The sequence below is a fragment of the Hyperoodon ampullatus genome, assembly GCF_949752795.1.
Source record: "Hyperoodon ampullatus genome assembly, chromosome: 8".
Taxonomy (NCBI): Eukaryota; Metazoa; Chordata; class Mammalia; order Artiodactyla; family Ziphiidae; genus Hyperoodon; species Hyperoodon ampullatus.
The window spans coordinates 92,628,002-92,635,549 of NC_136921.1; positions in this window are offsets into that span (position 1 = coordinate 92,628,002).

A 7,548-nucleotide genomic window follows, 5' to 3' on the forward strand; every position below is an offset into this window, starting at 1 on the left:
TTTTTTTTCGGTACGCGGGCCTCTCACTGTTGTGGCCTCAACCGTTGCGGAGCACAGGCTTCGGACGCACAGGCTCAGCGGCCATGGCTCACGGGGCTAGTCGCTCCGCGGCATGTGGGATCTTCCTGGACCGGGGGCACGAGCCCGTGTCCCCTGCATCGGCAGGCGGACTCCCAACCACTGCGCCACCAGGGAAGCCCTTTTTTTAACTTTTTTATCCCACCCTTGATAAAAAGTTAATGCAAAATACTAAGGAAATTATTACTCTAAAATTGTAGCTTTCTCAGAAATTTGTTCTCAACCTACTCAATATTAATGGACAGAAAATAGAAATAAGAGACTTTACCACTAGGTGGTGATAAACATTGCCACTCAAAAACAAAGTGCAGCATTCCAATGTTATCTAAGGCACTGAGCCTGAAATGATAGAATTTGTATTGTCTAGAGCAGTGGTTCTTAAACTTCAGTGCCTATAAGAGTCATCTCAGGTGTTTGTTTGAAATGCACTGATTCTATTGGTTTGGGATAAGTTTTCCAACAAGCTCCCTAAGTGATTCTGATACGGTAGTCATTGGCATTGACTTTGTGGTTCACTGACCTAAAGAGATTCTATGTGTTGGACCTTAGGTTGGACTGTTGTAAAAGTAAGACACTGAGAAGTTTCCAAGTCGTTTACCTTGAGCATTATTTAATAGAATTAAGCATCTGCTTTCCCTCAATTTAATATCAGTAAGTATTAATTACAATAAGAAATTGAAAAATACAAGCAGTCTTACAAATAGCAAAATGTCAGGCCAACTTTTTCGTGTTGGCAAATGTTTTTTGATGTTTATGAAGGATGGTAATTATTTGCTTTATGCCATTCAAAGCTCCTACCTAATTTTATTTTTTAGTTACATTTATTTTGAAGTGAATTATGTTAATAAGTTAGATTTTGTCTCTAAAGAAGTGCATAGGTACATGTCATTCTTTTTAAATGACAAAAGAGCATGAAGGTGATATAATTATCACCAGTGTGTAAAAAACTGAAATAGAATATTCACAAGGGTACAGAAATCGTGTATGTGTATGTGAGTATTCTTGCAGTCCTAAAGTGAATCTTCTTATAAAATGAATGCTTTTTTGGTGCACCCAAAAAATCTGTTGATTTGTAAGTGCAGTGTACCTGTCAGTAACTTGTTATGAATGCGTAAAACTAAAAATCAGTAAAGGCAAAAACAAATGAAAAGTTTATATAGCCTTTTCACCCAGCAGTACAGCCACACGCAAGTTATATTTCTTCCGTATGTGGATGGTAAGCTCTATTAAAAATCGTGGCAGTTAATTTTTACATACGGTTTCAGTAAAGAGAGAAAACATAAAGGTCATCCTTATTAGATAAGAAGTTCCATTTTAATATCTGAATGCTAATAAATGGATTGCATTATTTCCTTTTCTAGAAACAGTAACTCAAGAACAATGGATCCTGGGAACCAAAGGTATGGTATTGCTAGGGGGTCAAACAGAAATATTTAGTTAAAATATGAAATTGCAGTTCATTCATTACAATGACCATGCTTTATTTAATTAGAAGAGACTTGTCCTCAGGAGAATATGCAGTTCCCACTACAGTTTGAGAAAGTTACCAGGCCCTGTGAAAATCCATTTGAGTGGTTATCACAGGAAAGGGAGTCCAATGACTGTCGTATATGAATTGCAGCCAGTATCTAGACGTCCAGGTCCATGTGAGCTAGCTGACCAAGACTACAACTACTGTGGCACCCTAGAGACTGCCTTTCTGACCACACTGCTGCAGAAGTGGTAGAAGGAAGGCCTCAGGAGACTGTTGAAGCAAAGTTATTTGTATTGGAGATACAAAAATCAGGAACGTGTGAAAAGGCAAGTACTGTTTTCCACAAAAATTGGGAAAATACTGAGCCCAGTAGGATAATCAAAGTGCTTACTCACAAATACTCCTATGAATCTACATTCTGAGTTTTCCTACCTTTCTTTCCGTTTCTGATTTTGTAGGTAAATGGTGTTACTACTAATTTTCTTGCTCATATATTATCGTTTTCCAATGTCAGTAATACACAGGTCACAGCATTCATTAGCACAGAGTTCTTAGGGATTTTGTTTCTTCTGTTATTTTTGTGGGGTTTTTTAACTCTAAAAGAAGAGATTTAAAGTCATCTAATTAAAGTTATCTACTGATTTACTGGAAGATCTGATATATAAAAGTACATAATTTTCCTTTCATCATCGACAAATCTGTCTGTTGTATTGGTTTGGGGCCCTAGAAGTTAGTTTTTGCATTCTTTTATTATTGATCCATTAGCACCAAAAACTTTCCTCCTCTTCCCCATTAGTACATTAGTAACTTAAGAAATGTAAGTGTCCATGTGACATTGGGGGAAAGGTACAGAAGGGCTAGCAGTTTGTTACTTGTATGACTGACTTTAGGAAGAATCTGTAGTAGTTGATGAGAGCGCTGGGACGGACTGACCTGCTTCGGCAGTGTCAAAATTGGACCAACAATGGCAAAGAAAAAGTACACTTGGAGAGAGCACCCATCTTTTCTTTACCATCACAAACTCCTGTGTGGGTTCATCTCCCATTACTACCATCTTGGCTTAATCCCTTCATCAGAAACTCCTAGCAGGGCTCATTTTCTACCACTTTTACCCTAAATCTGGGAACTGTAAGCACTATAATGTAGTCCCATCTTTCACCCAGCCCAGTCTTATTTCACTGCAGTAACTCAAAGAAAGTATTTCATAAAAAAGAATGGAAGTAGATCTCCTTACATCATCCTGCAAGATTAGCAGTGTGCCTGGAATACCCAGCTTCTGTTTAATAGCTTTCAGTTACTTGTAATGTAGGAATGTATCACGTCTTCTAGGTCTTGTTAATATTGTTATTCTTCAGTTCTCCTAAGAGCATATTTCACATACGGTATCAACATTACCTTTTTGGACCTGTTTTCTCATCTAGAAAATAGAAGGTAATAAAGGCTGTGTAAACAAACACTTGCAACCCCGTTCTCCCAGTTTTCTGTAAAAATACCCATGAAAACATTTAAGTAAAAAAAAAAAAAATTGGTATCATTCATAGAAACTTAGATAAGAATAGTAGATACTAGAAAAAATTTTTACTAAATCAGTAAGGTGTGGATTTGTTTTTTAAATGGCTGACTCAAACTCCACATCGAAACAACTTGTCATGTAAAACAAGATGATACCTTAGCTTCCCACCTTTTAACACTATTAACGTATGTGTAAGAACGCTGGACTAATAATTTGAGACAGCTATTGAGAGTCCCATCAGAAAAGGCTTTCATTCTGCATTTCTTAACTAGTGGCACTGAAGCTGCACTATCTTGGAGTAGTGGTTCCAAGAGAACCACAACTGGCATTCACCTTGGGGTGGGGAGGGTCATAAAAGAGATCCCACCTATGACCACAAGAGAAATGCTGAATGACAAAGGCATCATTAGCAACCCAAAAAGATCTTTTAGCTTCTGCCCATCAGCAGATTTAGAATACTTACAGCAGGATTTTTTTTAAGTATTCTTTCCAGCCTCTGTCCTAAGAACTTTGGTCTTACTGCCAGGAAATCCCTTACCTCTTCCACCCTAAGGCTAGATCTGATGGCCATCCTCGGATTTCCTGGAGGAATGAAATGTGTCTGACATTTCTGACCACGTGCTTGATATTATATCAGCACTTGAGTGGACTGTAAAAGAGCTGAAAGCAATCCTCAGAGTCTGCCAATTCTGAAATCAGCCTAGCTAAATCTCTCCTCGTTGAGAAATGGGCAAGAGATTTGACCTACTGGCACTTCACAAAAGAAGGCCAAGAAGAGATTGCAATTTCTTTTTTTTTCCTTTTTTCTTTTTTTCATTCTTTTTTTTTTCTTCTTTTTTTTCTTTTTTTTTCTTTTGGCAGAGGAAGGGAAGATTTGGTAAATTCCTTAGCTTTTATAAAGAAACATTAAAACATTATCTTTTCTACTTTGACTGTTAATGTAAGTTGAAGAATCTTTTTAAAATCTGTTAAATGCTCAATAATATTAGTCATCAAGGAAATGCACATTAAAACTACAGTAAGATACCCTTACACTGGTAAAAACAGCAAAAATTAAGATATCAACAATACCAGGTGTTGGTGAGAGTGTGGAGCAACAGGATCTCTCATAAACTGCTTTGGAAATATTTGACAAATACCTGTTAATGTTAAAACGTGCATCTACGCTCAGCTCAGCAGTTCCACTTCTAAGCATGTATCCAAAAAAGATAAGAAAATACATGTACCAAAAAAACATACAAGCATTACTGGTAATAGCCTCAAAGTGGAAACAACCCCAGTATCCATCAACAGAATGAATACAGTGAAGTACAGGAAATGAGCTAACTCTTGCTATGTGTAACAATTTGGATGAATATCATAACTGTGTGGACAGACCAGCCAACAAAAGAAAATGCTATATGATTCCCACTTATGAAAGGGTTCAGAAACAAAACCTAGGCAGAATTGAATGGGGAAGAGTCACAAAGGGACAAGGGGGCTTATGCTGTACTGGTAATCTTGTCTTTCCTGACCAGTGTGGTGATAACTTTGTGATAACTTTTTGAATTGTGCTTTTTATAGTTCATGCATTTTTTGTATTTGTCTTATAATTCATTTAAAGTTTTGGTTTCTTAATGCATTAAGCAGTATCAACATGAGGCTAATGGGACAGACACTCCTTCAGTGTGAGAGAAGAGCAATATCCTAAGGCATTTAGAAGGAAGGGCTTTCTGTATGCATCCAGTTCATTTAAAGCAAGGAAGTATTAGAAAATATCTGCTTCAGCTTCTGCTCTGGTACAACAGGGCATGAGAAGGACAAGGACATGAGAAGAGTAAGAGAGAGGAAAGGAAAGAGAGGACCTAAATTAAAAGTTGTGTCAGAAACAGCAAATAGTCACAGATTAAAGAAAATCTAACCCATAATGAAGAACGATGAATATCAAACTGCTTTCAGAACGCTATGGGCTCTCATGAACCAACAAAGGGAAGACAGAGGGGTTCCCCCAACTTGTTCATCAACCAGAATTAAAGCTGCCTTCATCAGTGTTATCTACTGTGCTTAATAAGCTCTCCTTTAAGGGATTCTGCAACTTAAATAAGTTACAATGAATCAAAAGCACCCTCAGATGAATATAGTGAGACAAAAGGTGGAGATTTAAAAGGCTGATTATGAAGGTTTATCCTTTGAATAATAGATGTTCCCAAAGAAAACGACAAGACAAATTAAACAATAAATAGCTTTAATAGAAGAAACCTTGATTTTAAAAAGTGCTCAAGTCTGAAGATCCTCTTCTGTACATTAGATGCCAGCTGGAATGGAGCAGTGTCTACAGAGTTGTGTAGTTCAGGATTTCTCTACTCATCCAGATGTGAAGGTAACAGAAAAGAATTCTGTGATGTACAGCGTACTACTCATTTTCCCTTTATAGAAAAAAACTACATGAATATAATTGGTGCACTACCAGAATGAATCAAACTTCAGAGTAAAAGAATGAGGAAAGAAAGACCAGTCGGTGAGTATTGAAATCAGTACAACTGTTAAAGAGTAATACAGATAATTATTGTAAATGTAGTGCTTAAAGCAAGAGATTTATTAAATTATCTCAAAATCTTTAAGTGAGGTTCATTACCTCAGATTAAGTTCATGAAGGCTAAGAAGGGATGGCAATTTCTTTTTGGGGGGATGAAGTGAAAAGTAAAATTCTTATCTCTTGTAAAGAAAAATTAAAACTCTGTTTTTTACTTGGAAAGTTAAGTGTAAGTTTAACAATCTTGTGAAATCTGTCAAGGTGGATAACAATAAAATTAATAACAGAATGTCTCCTGTCCAAATCCTTGAAAAAGACATGAGTGAAACTATATATGAAAGTCAAAAAGGGAAAGCACTTAAGATTAAAACTGTTTAGCTTGTTTAAATTCTAAAAACAAAATGAAATAATTAGCCTCTTCCAAGAGACTTACCTTTAAATCAAATTCTGTCACACACACTTAACACAAAAAGTATCTCAGTGCAATTTACAGGAGAAAGTATAAGGCTGTATAACAGTAGCGCATTCACTAATAAAATTAGGATCAGTAGTGAAGACAACAAACCTTAACGTTTATATGCAGGATAATATAGGATTAAAATTTAGAAGTACAAAGGCCTTTAAAATCGTGTAGAGATTGTGCTGAAGGCTTTAGCACAATGGTCTGTGAATTGTAACATGAATCAAATAGAAGGGAGAAATTACCCTTAAAAAGTGAGGCAGAGAAAAAAAGCAAAATTAATATGTATGGAAAAGAGAATCTAACTTTTTCTCAAATAGAATAGTTTACAAATCGATCAGATAATGATATTGAATGACAAAGGCAGCAGGATTAAAAACAAAACAGGAAGAAATCCTCAAACTTGTTCTTTTCAGCCTCTTTGTCCTAAAGACAAATTGCAAGGAAATCACCCTTTTCTACCCTAAGCCTAGATCCTTTAAACTAACTTGAATTTCCTGGAGGAATGAAATGGGTCAGCATTTGGTGCCCACATGCTGGACTTTACATCAGCATGAGTGGAGTGTAAAAGCTGAAAGCAATCCTTGGAGCCTGAAAATTCCCCTGAAGTGCATTTTAAAGAGCAGACGTTATACAGGTCCTGTTCTTTGACCACAAGATAATAAACCCAGAAAATAATAAAAGCACAATTACCTGGCAAATAATTTTAAAAAGCTATTAAGTACCTTTTTTTGCCAAGAAAAAGGCAGTAAAATACAGTGAAAAAATGGCAAAAATAGAGATGACGTGTTTAAAGCAATGCTGAAAAACGATAGCCATTGCATAGAGAGAATGAATGAATGAAACATGCAGCACTAGAAACAAAAGTAACAAAGGTAGGATTAACCTTACCCTGACACCAAAACTTAAAGGCAGTTTAATATCAAAGCTATAGATTGAGTTCGCTCAGGAATATGGATGCAAACCTAAAAATTTTAGAAAGTACAAATAATATGTCCAAAGAACAATTCACCATTGCCAAGTAGGGTTTATCCTTTGATGAAAAAGCAGCTCACATTACGAAAAAACTGTTACTATAATACATATTTTAACAGGGCCATAATGAGATCTGACCAATTGACTGCTTGTCCATTCTTGTGATCATACAAATGCCATAGACTATTTAGAGTATGCATAGTTTACTTGAAACAGTCACTGGCTGGAGGTGTGGGATTACCATGAATTATTTAAATAAATCTATGCCTAACCCTAATCCCTAACTACATGATTCCTGTATAATGGGGTGGCACAGAATGGATATTGGTGAAGCAATGAAAATGTCTAAGACTTTCTTAGAAAAACAGCTAAATTTATTGAGCCCTTACTGTTTTCCAGGTTGTTTTACACACATCTCAAAACCTGTGAAGTAGGTACTATTATTCCTGTTTTACTAAAGTACATTCAAAGAGATGAAGTAACTTGCCCAAGAACACACAGCCAGCAAGTGGGGAAGCTGGGCTTCATATACAAAC